At 40.0% G+C, this 17,890-nt stretch overlaps 1 long non-coding RNA gene across 1 annotated transcript; it reads right to left on the bottom strand.

Moving 5' to 3' along the window:
- Positions 1 to 2,844: 2,844 nt before the first annotated feature.
- On the bottom strand, positions 2,845 to 17,395 carry LOC120311657. The gene is made up of 5 exons (XR_005557690.1): positions 17,280 to 17,395; positions 16,527 to 16,728; positions 4,483 to 4,586; positions 4,171 to 4,263; positions 2,845 to 3,228 (listed from the first exon to the last, which is right to left on the bottom strand). It is a non-coding gene; the product is annotated as an uncharacterized LOC120311657 (long non-coding RNA).
- Positions 17,396 to 17,890: the final 495 nt, after the last annotated feature.

Genomic DNA, 17,890 nt, shown 5'->3' with positions numbered 1-17,890 from the left:
AAAGAAACATTTTATTCATTGCAACAATAATACAGACAACTTGCATGTGCAAAGTTTACCAACCGGGTGTTTTGGTGCGCTCAGCAGCAATTCCTATTGGCTTTCAAAAGCCAATAGCGGGAGTAGCACAGCTCATGCAAAAGTTGAAAAAAAAAACATCAAAACAGGTGCTGAAACGCCATTCTGAGGGTTTTATGAAGAAAAAAAAGCTCTGCAGATTAGTCTTCAAATATCGAAAAGGAGGACATATAGGAGGACACTTTTTAAGGGAGGACAGAACTTACAAAAGGAGGACTGTCCTCCCTAAAGGAGGACAGTTGGTCACCTTACATCTATATATGGATGATGGAGAAATGAAAGAGAGAAAACATTTTCTGCCTTTCCATTTGCTAGTTACCAAACACCTTGAATGACATGCATGATTAATTGTCTTTTTTCCTATTCAGTGTTTATTCTTGCATTTTAATGGCTCATTTATCAGCTATGAATTATATTGCACAATTATTTAAAGGCTCATAAAATATAGACAATGAATTTTAACAAATGTTAAAGAGCCAAATGAACAGGCAACTTTAGTATGAATGTAGCTAATAATAATGATGGAGTAGTCTGCCAAGTGCTGAGTTTTTAATTTGGCACATTCAGTGTCCAAGGTGAGACACTTGGCTCTGATATTGGGTAGCAACTTATAATATCAGTGGCATTTTGATTGTAAAAAGTACTGTATGACTTGTTTGTCATTCATTGTCAGCACAAGTTTTTGAAAAACCTTACAACTGCCTATTTTTAAAATGCATCTTTTCCCCTCTCTAATAGGAAACAAACGCTGGGCTAAAATAGGAATTTAATTCTCTAATTCTAAATCCCAGAAACCTAATGGTCTAATATCAAGATTATGTTCCCTGGGCTGCCCCTGTGATATTTAGCCACGGGTGATTAGCAAACAACTTTTTGTTCAGGACAACTCATGATGGAGAACTTCTTTTTCTGTGCAACAGACCATATCAGTTCAAAGACATGAGGAATTATGTGTATGCAGAGAGTAAGCAAGGAAAACAGGCACTCTGACAACCACCCCTTTGTTCATTTCCTCTTGACACCAACCATTTGCAATGTTGAAAGAGTACATTCTGAAGCACAAGAAGGAATCACCATGATAATCTTTCCAGAGCCTTGATCCAAGATGTAGAAATGTCTAAAGCAACTATCAGTCATGTATTCAAACAGAAAAATAATTTTAGTTATTGGCTTTGGTCAAATAGCTGTTTATAATTTGCTTTGGACTTTCTTTCGTTTGCCTCAACAAGCCATCTAGTTCATGCAGAAGCTTAAGAATCTGCTCTTGCTGGATGGAAATTGTAGGTTCATTGATAATACTAAAAAATTGAAAACAAAACATTGCAGAAGAAAGCAATAGCAAGCATCTTTATTGTTTCAAGAAAATTGCAGGGATACAGTTGAATCAACTTGGACTCAAGGGTATGTCCACTTTCCAGTTGTATTCTTGGTGTTAGATTTGTAGATTTTATTTTCCTTTTAAGATGAATTATGTTTATTGCTTGTATTGTTTTCTTTTATCTCCCCCAACCCCCACCCAGCAAGACAACTTACTTCCATTTTGTTAGAGTTTCTCTCTAAATGTCACCAGTGATCTGTGGACCTAATTTTTTTTTTCAAGATTTCAGATTTTGCATCCAGTTTGGGGACAATTAATTGCCCTTCTCTAATTTAGGCCCATAAATTAAATGTGTAGTTCATGTTATAATTTTTTAATTGGATTTTTAAAATCTACAGAATATTGAAATAAACAAGACTTATTGCATCTTCTTAGAAATAGAAACAATTGTGATGATGCATAAATACACACAAAAATTTCAGAATATTTCTTCCACTAACCTGCAAAATATGAGCAGTGAGTCAATAAAATAATGATAGGAAAACATTTTTCTATAACCTGTTAACCAATGCCTAATTTCTGAAAACTGAAAAATAATTATTTGCTATTTGTGAAAAATATTGCTGGCGAGAATTTAATAATCTTCTAGAAGTTCAGATGCTTTAAACTGTTATTTAGGAGATGAAAAATGAATATTATTCTCCAGTGTCAATTTTAATATTAGTGTCAAATAATATAATAGGAAAGGGAATATAGCAGAAAGCAAGGTCCATTAAAGAGGAATGAAGTTGGGATTGGGAGCCTTGTAATATAATAGCAATCCATGTACACAATAAGTACATAGAGAAGTCTAGTAACTTTTAAAATATCTACCTGGATCATATTATTGACAGCAGTAGCGCTCAGGGAAGAGAAAGTGTTATGAAATGCAATTCTGATTTATAATTCTTCGTGTTCTTTTTCTTCTCAGTGGTGGAAAGTTCAGTGTAATTCTTCCAATAAAAGTCTACGCAGAAGAATCTATCAGAGTGCTATGCATTGCAATGCTCAGCTTGATGTATGACAATATATCATATATTGAACATACAGTATATTACAGAAATTCAAAGGCAAGCAAGCAACTGTTAGATATTATGGGAACATAGACAAAACCCAGCAACATCAATTCTGGTTCTTCAAAATACTATTTTCATATCATCACCATCAACACCAGGATCCCACTTTGAAGGCAAAACCTCCAATAGAAATACTGAAAAATAAATCAGAGAAAGTGCAACTTTATCTGAGGTTAACCTCATCCTTAATTTCATTTACTGTGCCAGTTTCTTCTGTCTGCAGTACATCTACCTTATCTGCAGTTTTCAATTTCTTTGCTTTTTCACAAGAGAGCTTCCATGGAGAACTCATGCCAATTCACAGAAGGATGTCGTACTTGTTTCGTAGAAAGAAAGCTGGTAAAACTAAAATGTTATTTCATAACTTAAATGCAAGGCTGAAGTGTGATCCAAAATTGTTGTTAGAAAATACTTTTTGTTTGGTTTGGTTCCATTTTTTTTTACTAGTGCACTATTATACAATTAGTTTGCAGTATTGAGCAGAGCAACATATGTAGCAAAATCAGCAGCAAATTCCCAGAAAAGTACATTCTGTATCCCAAAGTACTTCTAGCATAGAACTGATTGTCTTCTTTTCCTCTTCGTTTCCAAATTACTCTTAAATTCCTTTATATCAGAAATTTCAAGTTCAGATTGTCATGACTGCAATATGAGAACTAATTTATTAATTCAGGAGCCATAATACTGAAGCTTTTTCATACATTTATACAAAAGTGTCTAGGGAAATAAAAATGAAGAAAATGAAACAAAATAAGGCATGCCTTTAAACCTAAATTCATGAAAGTTTGTAAAATTATTGCAAAACAACTATTTTTTGCCTTTTCACTTAGGTGGTAATGATAGCTACACAGTGATAGTTGGGGTATCTTTTGACATTAGAGTGGGGTGTGGGATGTGGAGGTCAGGGAGAGCAGAGGCACAGGCTGTATGGAAGATGGTTCTGGGAACCTCAGAATAATGAGGAAGTGCTGAAACTCCAGGCACCCTTCCTCTCTTATTAGAACCAATCCTTGATCATGGCCTCAGAGATCATGCCACGAGTCCTCCGACGAACAGCTGACAGCGGGGGAATCGACCAGGCGGCGGCTGGAGTTTCAGAGCTTCCGGAGCTGCAGTAAGTTGTAAGAGTCAGAATAGAGCTTGGCTCTGTTAGCAGCAATTCAAGGAAGCTCTCAGAAGAGGAGAGGAAAAAAAGGGTCCGTGGATGCCCAGCCTGTCAGCCCGGCCGGGCAGTCAGGTGAGGATGATTCCAATCGCTGGAAAATTTCTTTATATTAATGAAATTAATTAATGAAATTAATTAAATAATGAAAAATGAGGAATTAGAGCTAGGCTAACAGAAATAAGAAAAAGGGAAAATACACAGTCTTCTGCTCCTGGAGCGAAGAAAAAATGCATCTTAGAGCAAAGAGACTAAGTCTAAAACTGGGGTGCAGTTGGCACAGAGGGGGCGGTACTAAATTTCAGACTTAGTCTAATTGTAGCAGATAGATTAAGACAACCCATCCGTGGGTTCTCCATCCAATCATGCTGGAGAATGAAAGAGCAAGACAAGCATAGAGATTCCATTGGACTAAGTCATGTTTAACTATTGCTAGTAGCAAGGAGGAACTGCAGTAATAATAGGGGAGTAGGAAAATGAAAAATACTAGGCCTGACCTGAGCTGTGATGGTGGTTAGATGCACTACTATGAATGTATGTGCTCCTCAGTTTATAGCTGCCCATATATGGAACCAGGTCTTCTTCTTGGCCTAGAGATATTGAATTCAGAAATTCTAAGGAGCACAGTCAGTGTCAAAGCCTCGAACATGTTCTCCTATTATCAGGAAACACAGAGTTGCCTTTTGCAGAACGTATCATCAACTGTAGGCTTACTCCTTCTTCTAAGTATTGTTGCAGAACACAAAGATAATTTGGAGGGCTGCATGCAGCTCACACATCTGAATTTAAAACCTCTGCTTTATACTCACATATTATATAAGCCTCTTCCCATAGCAACCGAAGGATAAGGAGGGTAAGACAGATGATTTTCCAATAGCGTCTCTCATTTAAAACATTCAATGTTTTTGTACTCCTCTGGAAGAAATAGCAGTCAGTCTTTCAGGAATAAGGTTAATCAATGTTCTTGACAAAATGCATTCTGGCCAGCCACTTTAACAATATCACCATTTTTATTTGATATGTCTTGCCTATACAAGAAGAAAAAGTGAGGCTCATAGTTGTTGAAAACAGGGAAAGTTATCCAGCCTTTCCTTTTGATTTTGTTGAAATGTGTTTTTATTGGAACCCTTCTCAGGAGACTTGAGTTGTTTTGCAGGGCTGAGGAAACCTAATTGCAGTTTAAGCTTAATTTCCATAAGCTCAGGGTGAGAGATGCTGTGAATTGTAGTTCAGCAAAATCTGGACAACAACCTATTCATCCTTGCAGTACGACACACAATGCTTTTCTGCAGTGTGTGAAGTGGGATTTCTTTGCTTCAAAGCAGTGCTTCGCCTCAGTGTGGTTTGAGTAACTGAATTTTCAGAGCAGATCTGATTGCCTCCATTGGCCACCTTGTTTGAAGTGGCAGAGCACTTATAGTCATTTAAGAAATACTTAAAGGTGTGCTACAAAGAAAGTTTCCTCAAAACAAAACTCTCTCCTCTCTTTTCTTCATCCCTCTTCAGATACAATTCAGGGGTAATGTCCGAGCAACTCCTCTCTCCAAATTTCCCTATCTGTATTATATACAATAAGATTAATACTTCTATTTATCTAAACTTCTTGGTATATACTTCTATAAACATTTATACAGCCTGCAGTTATTCAATACTGTGTTGCCTGGGTCTCCCTCCTTATCTGCTCCTTCTTCTTCCATCTAAATTGATGTTAACTATCTTTTAACTGTATTCTCTTTTCAGCCAATCATAAAAAGTTCCCCAAATTTCATAGTAGTCTGACTCTGTCTTATCTTTAATTGTCATTGTTAGTCTATTCATTTCTGCACATTCCAATATTTTCCCAATCACCTCTCCCTCTGGCGGGGCTTTCAGTGCTTTCCAATTTTGTGCAAACACAATCCTGGCTGCCGTAATTACATGAATAATTAAATATGTTTTTTCTTTATTGTATTTCTCTGGCAGAATACCCAACAGGAATATTTCTGGTCTTAGTTCTATCCGTTGTTGTATCATCTTTTCTATCCATGTTCTAATTATATTCCAATAAGTTTTAGCTTCTACACACGTCCACCACATATGGTAGAAGGAACCTGGTATCTGATGACATTTCCAACATTTCATAGACCTGTCCTTAAACATTTTAACTAATCTTTCAGGAGACATATGCCATCTGTAAAACATTTTGTACATATTTTCTTTATACGCAGTTGCCATTGTCAATTTATAGTTTCTTTCCCATAATTGCTGCCATCTATCTAATTCAATTGTGTATCCAAAATTCCTTGTTCATTTTATCATTGTCTCTTTCACTTGTTCCTTCTCTAACTCCATATGTAGTAGATAACTGTACATTTTTTTAATCCATTTTTCTTCCGTTCCTGTGAGTATTTCATCTAACTCTGTTGTCCCCAAATTAACACCATCTATTTTAACATCTTTTTCATATCTAGATTGTATTTGCGTTCTCATGTACCAATCCATCTTTATTCCTTGTTCCTCTAATTGTTGTTTGGTTTTCAACTCCCCCATATCTGTTAATAAGTCTTTATATCTTATAATGTTTCCCATGTTAAACATATTGGGGTGTATTAACGCCTCCATAGTTGAGAGCCAATTTGGAATCTTCAAATAATAATTTCTCTTTAGTTTCTCCCAGACAACAAATAAAGAATTCCTTATATAGTGTTTCTGGAAATAGTTATGTATTCTGTTTTTTCCATACCATATGAAAGCATGCCATCCCAACTGTAAATCATGTCCCTCTAATGTCAATAATCTTGTATTCCTCAGTAAGATCCATTCTCTCATCCATGATAATGCTGCAGTCTGATAGTACAATTCCCAATTAGGTAGACCAAACCCACCTCTCAATCTTGTAACATTTTTTGTTTAATTCTTGCCTTTTTTCCCTGCCAAATATATTTCAAGATTATTTTATTAAGCCCTTCAAAATATTTCCTTTCTAATCTTGGTATTGTTGTAAACAAGAACAATAATTGTGGTAATATATTCATTTTGATTATCGCAATCCTTCCCATTAATGATAGTTGTACATTTTTCCATTTATCCAAATCTACTTCAATTTGTCTGAGTTGGATTATAATACAACAAAAAAAAATAAGACTCTAAGAAGAACACTTCCTAAATCCTTCTATAATATGGTGGATGAATTAAATATACTTGATGCTTGGAGAGAGAAATATCCGGCAAAGAAACAATATACGTTCTATTCTAACAGACACCTGTCCTGGTCGAGAATTGATATGACATGGATGTCAACAGATTTATTTACAAACATACAAAATATAGCCATAGAAACAAGCACATGGGCGGATCACAACCCAGTGACAATCATATGGAAAGGACAAAAAAAGAGAACAAGATGGACATTAAACCAAACTATATTGAATGAAAAGGATTTTCAGCAATATATGAAAAAAGAAATACTTTTTTTTAAAGGAAAACAAAAAAGAAGATACTTCACTTCAAAATGTTTGGGATACGGCGAAAGCATACATGAGAGGTCTTGCTATCACTTATTTGGGAAAAAAGAACAAACAGAAAAGACAAAATAAGGGAAAACTGGAGGAAGAATATAAGATACTTGAGAAAGAATTACAGAAAGATATACAAAACAAAAAGATTAAAAATTTAATGGAACTGAACAAACATAAAATGAACTTACTAGAAAATGAAGAAGTGGCAATGAAAATAAAGGCAGCTAAGCAAACCTTTTTTGAGCATTCAAACAAACCAGGGAGATGGTTGACATATAAAATTAAAAAGGAGAAAGAGAAGAGATGGATTAAACAATTGGAAGATGCTGAGGGGATTTTACAACATCGAAATGAAGAAAAGAAAAAAATAATCTGGGAATATTATGAGAACCTATACAAGCAACAAACAGTTTCAGATGATAGGATAAAACATTTTTTGGAAGAAACAGAGATATCTAAAATGCTGGAGAAATTTAAAAAGCTATTAGAAGGGGAAATAACAATGATGGAATTAATAGAAGCAATCAACAGACAAAAAAAATGGTAAAACACCAGGACTGGATGGACTACCAGCAGAGCTATATAAGACATTGCAGGAAGTACTAGGTAATGTAATGTTGGAACTTTATAATAAATTTCTTTCTGAAGCTAAGATACCAGATTCGTGGTCCGAAACTCTTATTACTCTCACACCAAAGAAGAAACGGAAACACAGAAAATAAAGAACTACAGGCCGATTTCCCTATTGAATGTGGACTACAAAATATTTGCATCAATAATGGCGGAAAGACTTAAAAAGTTTTTAAATGAATTTATACAATCAGATCAAAATGGCTTCTTACCCAAAAGACAGATTAGAGACAATATGCGAATTATATTGAATACACTAGAATATTATGAAACACATCCCGAGAAACAGATGGCATTGGTGTTCCTGGACGCTCAGAAGGCATTCGACAATGTGAACTGGCAATTCATGATAAGCCAATTACAGACTATGGATTGTGGGGAGAAATTTATAAACGTAATCAGAACAATTTATAATAAGCAATCAGCCAAAGTAATGATAAATGGAGATATGACTGAGAAGATCAACATTATGAAGGGAACAAGACAGGGCTGTCCCCTATCTCCACTGTTGTTTGTTCTGACATTAGAAGTATTAAATAGACGTATAAGACAGAATAATGACATAAAAGGGATGAAAATTAAGAGGGAAGAATATAAGCTACAAGCATTCGCAGACAATTTAGTATTTATTTTGGAGGAACCATTAGAGACAGGACCTGTATTAATAGAACAAATAGAAAAATATGGTGAGGTAGCTGGGTTGAAAATTAATAAAGATAAAACCAAAATGTTAGTGAAAAATATTACTGAAAAACAAAAAAAAAGAACTGGTGGGAAAATTAGATATACAGATTGTAAAGAAGGTAAAATATTTAGGGATCAACCTGACAGCAAGATGCACAACAATTAAAGAGGATAATTATCATAAACTCAAAACAAAACTCATCTTCACAGTTTGGCATATGCAAACTATCCTGTACTGGCATCCATTGTGTGGAAGATCTTCAGGGTCTGGCAATTTCCCTTTGTTTTGATAAGCTGACCAGGATAATTAAGATACGTGACCCAATTTAGTTTTCTCCTTCTGGAGAACTTGTCTTATTTGATTGTATAACCTTTATTTCTAAAAATAATCTGAGTTGCATTAAAACATGGAGAACATGTTAGACAACATTAATGTGAAATTATAATCAGATCCCTTGGCAAGAATCACATCTATTTTAAAATTATTTTTTGCTTTACAGATACATGCATAAGAGAAAAATGACTTGAAAAATCTTAGTTTTTTAACATTTAAAACTATTTATGCAATATCAATATATTTGCATTAATCCTAATTTTTCAATTAAAAACATTGTCAGAATTAGATTTGAACTCTGTATGCATTTAATATCCTGTGTGCTCTTATATGATAGAATATAAATTGGTACATAACATATTTAGAGTGATTTGTATTTATTTATTTTATAGATTTAATTTAAGAACTGAACTGATATTTAATTGAATTATTTCAAACATTCTTGAGAAGCCTCCATATTCAGGTTAAGACTGTGCTTCATGTGCAATGGTCCTCTTTAGTACAGGTAATCCTTGACTTACAACAGTTCATTTAATGACCATTCAAAGTTACCATGGCACTGAAAAATGGGACTTAGGATCATTTTTTACAATTATAACCATTGCAGCATTCCCATGATCATGTGAACAAAATTCAGTTATTTGGCAACGGGTTAATATTTATGACAGTGGCTGTGTCCCAAGGTCACATGATCACTTTTTGCAACCTTCTCACAAGCTAGGTCCATTTAACAACTGGGTTATAACTTATCAAGTCCTAACACTCACTTAACAAATGTTTCACTTAACAACAGAATGTTTGGGCTTAGGTTTGTGGTTGTTAAGTTGAGGACTACCTGTTGAGTCCTTCGCGAAATGGCAAGACACGAGAAGCAGTTGTAGTTCTCAGGAAACTTCTTTATTCATGTTTTCAGCTTACAGTTAGAAGACGCCAACATCGCCCAAACTCCTGGCCTCTTATATAGGCCATCCCCGGGTAAATCTGTAACTTTTGGCGCGTTAGCACTTGCGCATGCGCACAAGTACTGGCGACAGCCTGTCTGGTCCCGGGCAGCCTGCACCTGCTGGAACCGTTTGCAATGCCCCGAGCCTGCTTGCACAGGCTCAGGACATAACACCCCTTCCCCGGGCTAAAACTATTCCTTATACCATAATAACACAAAACTCATTTCTGTAGTGTAGTGCCATGCTCCCAATACCATCGGCCTCTGTGCCTCTATTGTTACTGGCTCTGTTTTGCCAATAGTGTTATGTAATCTTCTAAGTACTTAGGAGATTTCCTCGCTCTCTGTGACCTCCTAAGCTCTGGGTGCTTGCCAAGTACCCCTTGACTGAGGGATGATGCGTGCCTGTCCCCCCTGTTTCGCCCTGGGGATTCCCAAGGACTGTGCTCCACTGCCTGGCCTTCTTGCTTGCCCACCAGGCTCGTCAGGCCAGGGCTTCTTCCAGTGTGTGACCTGGTTGTCCCACCTAGCTGTAGGCTCTCTGGCCCTTCTAAGTGACTGTCACTGTTGGGCATTTCTGTAGAACCTCCTAGGTCCATCCAAGACCTGTCAGGAGGCTGTCTGTCCCCTGAATCCCGTTCTGTGTTCGGGCTTGTGTGGGTTTCAGTACTGTCCCAAAACTCAGTTGTCCCCTGAGTGGAGTCAGAGGTGTTGTAGTCGGGATTTGGTTCCTCGACCACCTCCCTATGTGTTTGCCCCCTTCTAGGGATAGGGTTGAAGTCACGCCAACTAGGAGGAGTGTGTGCCAGCTCTCTTGCAGGGAATGGATTGTTGGGATGCTCCCGGGTATTCTCTCTGACTGGAGTACTGAGTGATGCGTGTGAGAAGTGATCATGCCCCCGGGGTGACTCCCTGGCTGGAGTAGGCATTGATGCCTGGGTTCTAATTGGGCTCCATGACTTCCTGTTGGGAGCAATTGCGGAATCTCAGGATGGGCTGATTGTGGCTTCCCCATTGATAATGGGCATCATTCCATGCCCCTCCCTTTCCCCAAAGGGCTCCCCCTCCCCCCCTGGAAAAGACCCAGGAGTCTCAGCAGGAAGGTCCCGTCTAGGGCGAAGTTGGTCAATGTGCCGACGCAGGACACAACCGTTGTCCAGGGATACCTCGTAGGATAGAGGACCTGTGACCCTGGATATAGATGCCGGGACCCATGTATGACCAGGCCTGTAATTATGAGTCCAAACTGGGGCACCCACAAGAAGTTGTCTAGGTGCCCTGGGGTGTGAGACAGAAGGAGGCAGTCTGTCTGGATGCAACTGGTCAAGCTTGGTAGTCAGATTTCGCCCCCAACGAAGTTCAGCTGGGCTTCTCCCTGTAGAAGTGGACGGTGTGGTGCGATAAGAAAGAAGGAAGTCAGCCAACCTGTGATGCCAGTCTCCGTAGGTGAGTTCCTTCAAGGCGTCCTTGGTGATGCGCACCATGCGTTCAGCCATACCGTTGGTGGATGGGTGGAAGGGTGCAGAGGTGGCATGATGAATCATGTTAGCCTGCAAGAAAGCTTGGAATTCGGAGGAAGTGAATTGAGGGCTGTTGTCAGACACAATGACGTCTGGGAGCCCATGTGCAGCAAAAATCCCCCTCAGTACCTGAATAGTCTTTGCAGCGGTGGTGGATGAGACAGGTACAACCTCAAGCCATTTTGAATGGCTGTCAACGAGGACCAAGAAGAATTGACCCTGAAAGGGCCCAGCATAGTCAATGTGCACCCTAGACCATGGAGATTGGGTTTCCACCCATCTATGCACAGGAGCTTGGGGCATTTCAGGGCGTGAGCATTGACAAAAGTGGCATGCATGCACCTTAGCTTCAATGTCTTTGTCTAGGCCAGGCCACCACAAGTGGCTGTGCGCAAGAGCCTTCATTCGTACAATGCCAGGATGAACCTCGTGGAGGGAACCTAAGACCCTAGTCCTCATTGAGGAGGGAATGACAACTCTGCTTCCCCAAAGCAGACAACCCTGAGAGGTGGACAACTCGTTCCGTTTAGACCAGAAACTCTGAAACTCAGGACTAGGACAGTGCTCAGGCCATCCAGACAAAACCCAAGAAAGGACACGTGAAAGTGTGTGATCTGTGCCCGATTCATCGGCTACATCCCAGGCATTCAGGGGAGACTCGGACAAGGTTTGGATAGAGAGAATATTGATAGCTGGCGCAGGGTCAGCTTCTATTACCGGCAGGGGTAATCTACTGAGGCCATCAGCATGGCCCATTTCCTTCCCAGGCTTGTGAAGTAGGGAAAAATCATATGCAGACAAAAAGATAGACCACCTAAGCATTCTAGGGGAAATGATTTGGGGAGTTTGTTTATGTGTGGTAAACAGTCCCAGCAGAGGCTTATGGTCATTGAAGACCGTGAAATGCCTGCCATACAAAAAATCATGGAATTTTTTAATTCCAGCAACAACAGCTAAGGCCTCCCTGTCTATTTGAGCATAGTTGCGCTCAGCTGAAGACAATGTCCTGGAGTAATATGCAACAGGAACCTGAGTTCCATCAGACCTGAGGTGGCTCAGTACAGCTCCTACCTCATAAGGGGAAGCATCACAAACGATGCACACAAGAAGGGACTCATTGAAGTGTGCAAGTACACTGTTAGAAGTGAGCAAGGCTTTGACCTCATTGAAACTTGCCTCATGTGTTTGTGACGACTGCCACACTGCCTGTTTATCTAATAGCCTGTGAAGAGGCTCAGCTACACTAGCCTTATGTGGGAGAAAGGAATTGTAGAAATTCAGAAGGCCCAGGAAAGCCTGTAGTTCGGCCTTAGACTTTGGCCTAGGGGCTTGCATAATGGCTTTTAGTTTGGATTCAGCAGGGTGAATCCCAGCAGCATCAATTTTGAACCCCAGAAACTCTGTGGAAAGCACCCCAATGTTACATTTGTCTTTCTTGAGTTTGAGTCCCGTTTTCCTGAACCTTAACAGGACAGCCCTTAACCTTTCAGCTAGAATGTGTGTGGAGTCTCCTGCAATTAAGACATCATCAAAATAGGGGCAAACCCCTGGTATACCCTGTAGTGTGTTTTCCATTACGCTTTGGAAAATCCCAGGAGCGACATTTATTCCAAATTGAAGTCTCTTTACCTTGAAAGCCCCTCTGTGGGTCACAATAGTCTGAGCTATAGCAGCATCATCATCAACAGGCAGCTGTTGATATGCTTGAGCTAGGTCAAGCTTTGCAAAAACACGCCCCTCCTTGAGGGAGGCCAGAATATGACTGACCACAGGAACAGGATAGGCATGTTGCTGCAATGCCTTATTCAGAGTGCATTTGTAATCAGCACAGATGCAAATGTCCCCATTTGCTTTGAGCGGCGTGACAATGGGGGTTTCCTAGGGACTGGAGTCAACAGGTTCCAGAATTCCTTGTTGGATCAGTTTATCCAACTCAGTGTCAATTTTAGTCTTTAAAGCAAAAGGGACCCTTCTTGCTTTAATTCTAATGGGAGTGACAGTGGGGTCTAGCTTTAAGGACACAGGAGGTCCTTTGAACGTGCCCAGCTGGGGGCTGAAAACATCTGAAAATTCTTTGCAGACTTCCTGTAGGTCGAGTGTTTGTAGGCTGTTGAGCCCTGTGACGTGTATTCCCAAGGCCTCAAACCAATCGAGTCCTATGAGAGTCGTTCGTTCACCCCCTACTACTAATATGTCTAGTGGACCTTCAAAATCCTTATACTGTACATTAAGGGTGGCTTCCCCCTTAACACACACTCTGGAGTTTTGAAAGTCTGTTAACACAATATCAGAAGGCCTCAGCTTGGCCTGAGTTCCACTACCGGAACAAATCTTCCTAAACGTTTGCATGGAAATGATTGAAAGGGCAGACCCCATATGCAGTTCCATAGCAAATGGAACCCTTTGTAGCTTCACCTTAAGTGACAGCTTTTTCTTAATTGGCTTGTGTGTGCCTGTCCTATAGATGCTTCTTCACGAAGCGCAAAACCCCACCCTATTCTGACTGGGGACCCTGGTACCTTTCAGGCGCAATTCTTCCTGAGGTTGTACCTTCTGACGGCCCAGGCACACAGCTGCAATGTGTCCTTGTTTTCCGCACGCCCGGCAGATAGCGGAGCGGAACTTGCAGTCGGTTCTCTTGTGGCGACCTCCACAACCGATGCACTTGGGGAGAGCTGAAGAGCTTCCTCTTGGTTTTCCTTCCTTTGTGGGGTGGAGACGGTCCACTTCCTCGTCCGGATCCTCCTCGGAGTTTCTTTGGACTTCTTCCTGGTGCACGGATGCAGCATCTGGACTGTTTCTGATCGGCCGCATGTTCTTGATGGCGCCGCCCGCTGCTTCTTCTGCGGTGACCTCTCTCAAGGCATCTTGGAAAGACAAGTCCTCCTTGGCGAAAAGTCTTTGTTGCAACTCTCGATGCCTTAGCCCGCATACAAACTGGTCCCTCAGTTGTTCTTCGAGGTCCTTGAACTCGCAATGTTTGGCGGCTTTCCTCAGTGCGGCGATGTACTCCTTGGCCAATTCTCCGGGTCTTTGATCCCTCTGCTCGAAGGTGTGGCGCCACGCGATGACGGACATCTTAGGCTGGAAGTGGTCCTTCAGTAGCTTTTTTAGATCTGCATAGCTGACAGAGTCTAAAGGAACAGGTGCTGCAAGGTTCTCAGCGATTTCGAATGCATCTTGACTGCAAACGCACAGCAGGGTGGCAGCCTTCAAACTTTCTTCCCTCACTTGGTTCACTTTGAGGTAGTTTTCCACCCTGGCTGCGTAGGACTCCCACCTCTCTGGATGTGAGACGTCGAATTCCGAAAGCCTTCCAATCTTTGCCATTTTTGTATCAGGAAGGGTCTATCAGCCAGCCTACCCCCGAATGCACGCTGGATTGGCGGGTAGCTGCTGAGTCAACGCCGTTCCTGCCGCTCAGGACTCACTCGGGTAAGCTTACACCTTTTTGTTGATATAAGGCAATCCCATCCTCGTCGCCAGGGTTGAGTCCTTCGTGAAATGGCAAGACACAAGAAGCAGTTGTAGTTCTCAGGAAACTTCTTTATTCATGTTTTCAGCTTACAGTTAGAAGACGCCAACAACGCCCAAACTCCTGGCCTCTTATATAGGCCATCCCCGGGTAAATCTGTAACTTTTGGCGCGCCAGTACTTGCGCATGCGCACAAGTACTGGCGACAGCCTGTCTGGTCCCGGGCAGCCTGCACCTGCCGGAACCGTTTGCAATGCCCCGAGCCTGCTTGCACAGGCTCAGGACATAACACTACCCATATTAAACTAATGCCAAGTAAGAGAGAGTACTGGTATTCCATTGCATCTTCCACCACTCTTGTGAAGGTATAGGCTTGGGGCCACTCTGACCAAACCACCATTTTTACATTCCAAGAATGCCATGACATTGCAGAAGTTCAGCACATTGTGAAGCCTATGGCAAATGGGGCCTGAGGATGCCCATTACAGCTGCAGCTGCTTTGAATTCCCTGGACAGCATTTGTTTTCAAAAGTTTTGCTTTCTGATTTTTTGGGGGATGATTATGATAGATATCTTCAAATAGAATACAAATATAATTTCATAATGATTGTATCACATAGGAATCTTGAAAGATATGAGAAATGTTCCATTGTGACAATGTCCGGGTGAAAACTTTCACCATGTCTGTCACTGACTGCACCTAGATTTTTGGGAAAGACCTCTTAAGTTTGAATGCAGAAAATGAATCTTCGGTGACATGTTGCACATCATGGTCTTGTATGCTCTGAGAAGTTTGTCAATCTGCTGAATGTAGTTTGGTGTTCTATAGCTGCCAAGAAAATTCTTAACAACATCCTTCAATGCTTTCTAGGCAATTTTCTCTGGCTCCACTAATACATCTTCTTGTTGAAGATAAAAGCAGATAAAAGACAACTCCATGCCACTGAGGATACCTGGGCTTCTAATGACAGTAATGGATATAGAAATGCTCCCAAATTGCAAACCTGATCCTTTAAGCTATCTGACTTCCCAGGCAGTAACTATATGATTAACTGGATAGATTCACCACCTACAAATAGTATGTCTTTTCTGGATTGGGTCTTGGTTTATTGGCCTTCATCTGGTCCCTGGCCATCCTGAGCATTGCTTCAGAACTCCAAATGCCTCCCACCTCTCTTTAGATGAAAATGAGAAGTAGAGCTGGGTGTCATCTGCATATTGATGGCACCACAGTACACTTTCCTGAATGTATTTTCTCTGCAGTTTCATGTAGATGTTAAAGAGTATAGGGCAGAAGTCCCCAAGCTTTTGGGTGCCAGGACCGGTTTCATGGAGAGAGGTTTTTCCGTGGACTGGAGAGTGTGTTTTTTGTGTGCTGCCTGCATCTTGCGGATGGGGCTTTGCTTGTTTGTGTGGACTGGTTGCTGGCATGCCGCAGCCTGGTACTGGTCCATGGACCTGGGTTGGGGACCCCGGGTATAGGGGATATTGTCATGAGGCAGAAAGATAATTCCCCCATACCACCTTCTGGAAATAGCCATCCAAGTAGGAGTGAAACCAACATAGGACAGTGCCCTAGCATCCCATCTGAATGTCTATCCAGGATAATACAATAGCCACTATTAAAACTGCTGAGAAGTTCAAGAGGACCAACAGCATTTCGAACATGGGTTATCCACAGACCAGTCAAGGCAGTTCCTGTTTCATAGCCAGGCCTAAAATAATGGTTCTAAAGTGTGCCTGAAGCCACTATCCACTCAAGCACCTTACCTAGGAGGGGAAATTTGGTCTCTGGCCTATAGTAGTTTTCATTCTCTGGGTCCAGATTTGGCTTCTTTAGAAGTTTTCTTATCACTGCCTCTTTTAAATATTCCTGATATTATTTTTATTTACATTGTTACTGCAGTCCTCCAATATTAACCTTGAAATCCAAAGTTATCAGTAGTTATCTTGTTGATTGGTGCCAAATTATCTGTATCAAAAAGAAAAGAAGAAAAATGACAATAAAGTTGAAAACAAGACCTTGGGCAAATAGGACTTGTTTCAACTATTTGGATAAACTTATGTTTGCTTAATCTTATAGTGTTAAATGGTTTTAGATAAAGAATATTCTTAACCCTCACTTTATATTTCTCCATTTCCAAGTTTCAGTCTCTCTGGGAAGAATTGCTTGGAGCCAAGCTCAGATTGAAAACATCTTTATTTCTTTGATAAAGTATCTTATTAAAAGATCAGCTCGAAAGCTGTTACAATAAAATGGGCACGCTATTGATCATTCTTTTAAACTAATGTCCTTTTTTAGTTAATCTTGGTCTGCTTCTTATAAACGTCCATTTATAGGGAATATCATAATAAAAGTAAAGATACAAACATTAGGGCAAAATGTGTGCTCTAGTTTTACCCACTCTGGTTCTCTCAAATTGGAATAAGATGAGAGAATCATGCTTTCATATTAGGTATTGCCAAAAGGGCCTTGCAATCTGAATCAACAGTAAAAATGACAGTAAGAGCTGTATCTCTTACCATAGTAAATTGTCTCTCTTCTCAATTAAAAATATCAAAAAGGATTCTCTGTTGCTTGACACAAGCTCGCTATGCATTTATGGAATAATTCAGCCTTTGTCTTTTCTTCCTTTTTCATATCGCCTAGGAGATGAAGTTGTCATGGTTATTGGATGGCAACCAATACATTCACTTGTTCCATAGACACACAGCACAGTAAAATCTAGAACTGAGATTTGAAATTTGGTTGAAAAAGAATAAGATTTTTAGATTCAGCCATAAATATGTATATAGCTTTTTGAAAATTAAATTACCAGGTTGTTAATAGATCTATTGATGTTAAGCTCTACTGTTTTCTACAGATATTGCCTTTCTTTTCAGATAAACTCTGTGTGGTCACTTGTGTCTTGCTTTTATTATGCCAATATCTGATACTGAACCAGTGCTCTATGACTTCTATGTATTATAATGAAAGGGGCAAGACAAATCAAAATTATAGCTAAAATTATATGCTGATGATGTACTCACAACTACTTATCCAAACTTCTTAGAATGTATGATGGCTGAGTATGGCTAAAAGTCTTGCGTGGAAGATTTTTATCATATGCCATACAGTCTTCAGGCTTTGGGCT

The sequence above is a fragment of the Crotalus tigris genome, unplaced genomic scaffold, assembly GCF_016545835.1.
Source record: "Crotalus tigris isolate CLP2741 ecotype Arizona unplaced genomic scaffold, ASM1654583v1 scf7180000018371.15429387391:27106975, whole genome shotgun sequence".
Lineage (NCBI taxonomy): Eukaryota > Metazoa > Chordata > Lepidosauria > Squamata > Viperidae > Crotalus > Crotalus tigris.
This window is presented reverse-complemented; position numbering and strand designations above follow the sequence as displayed.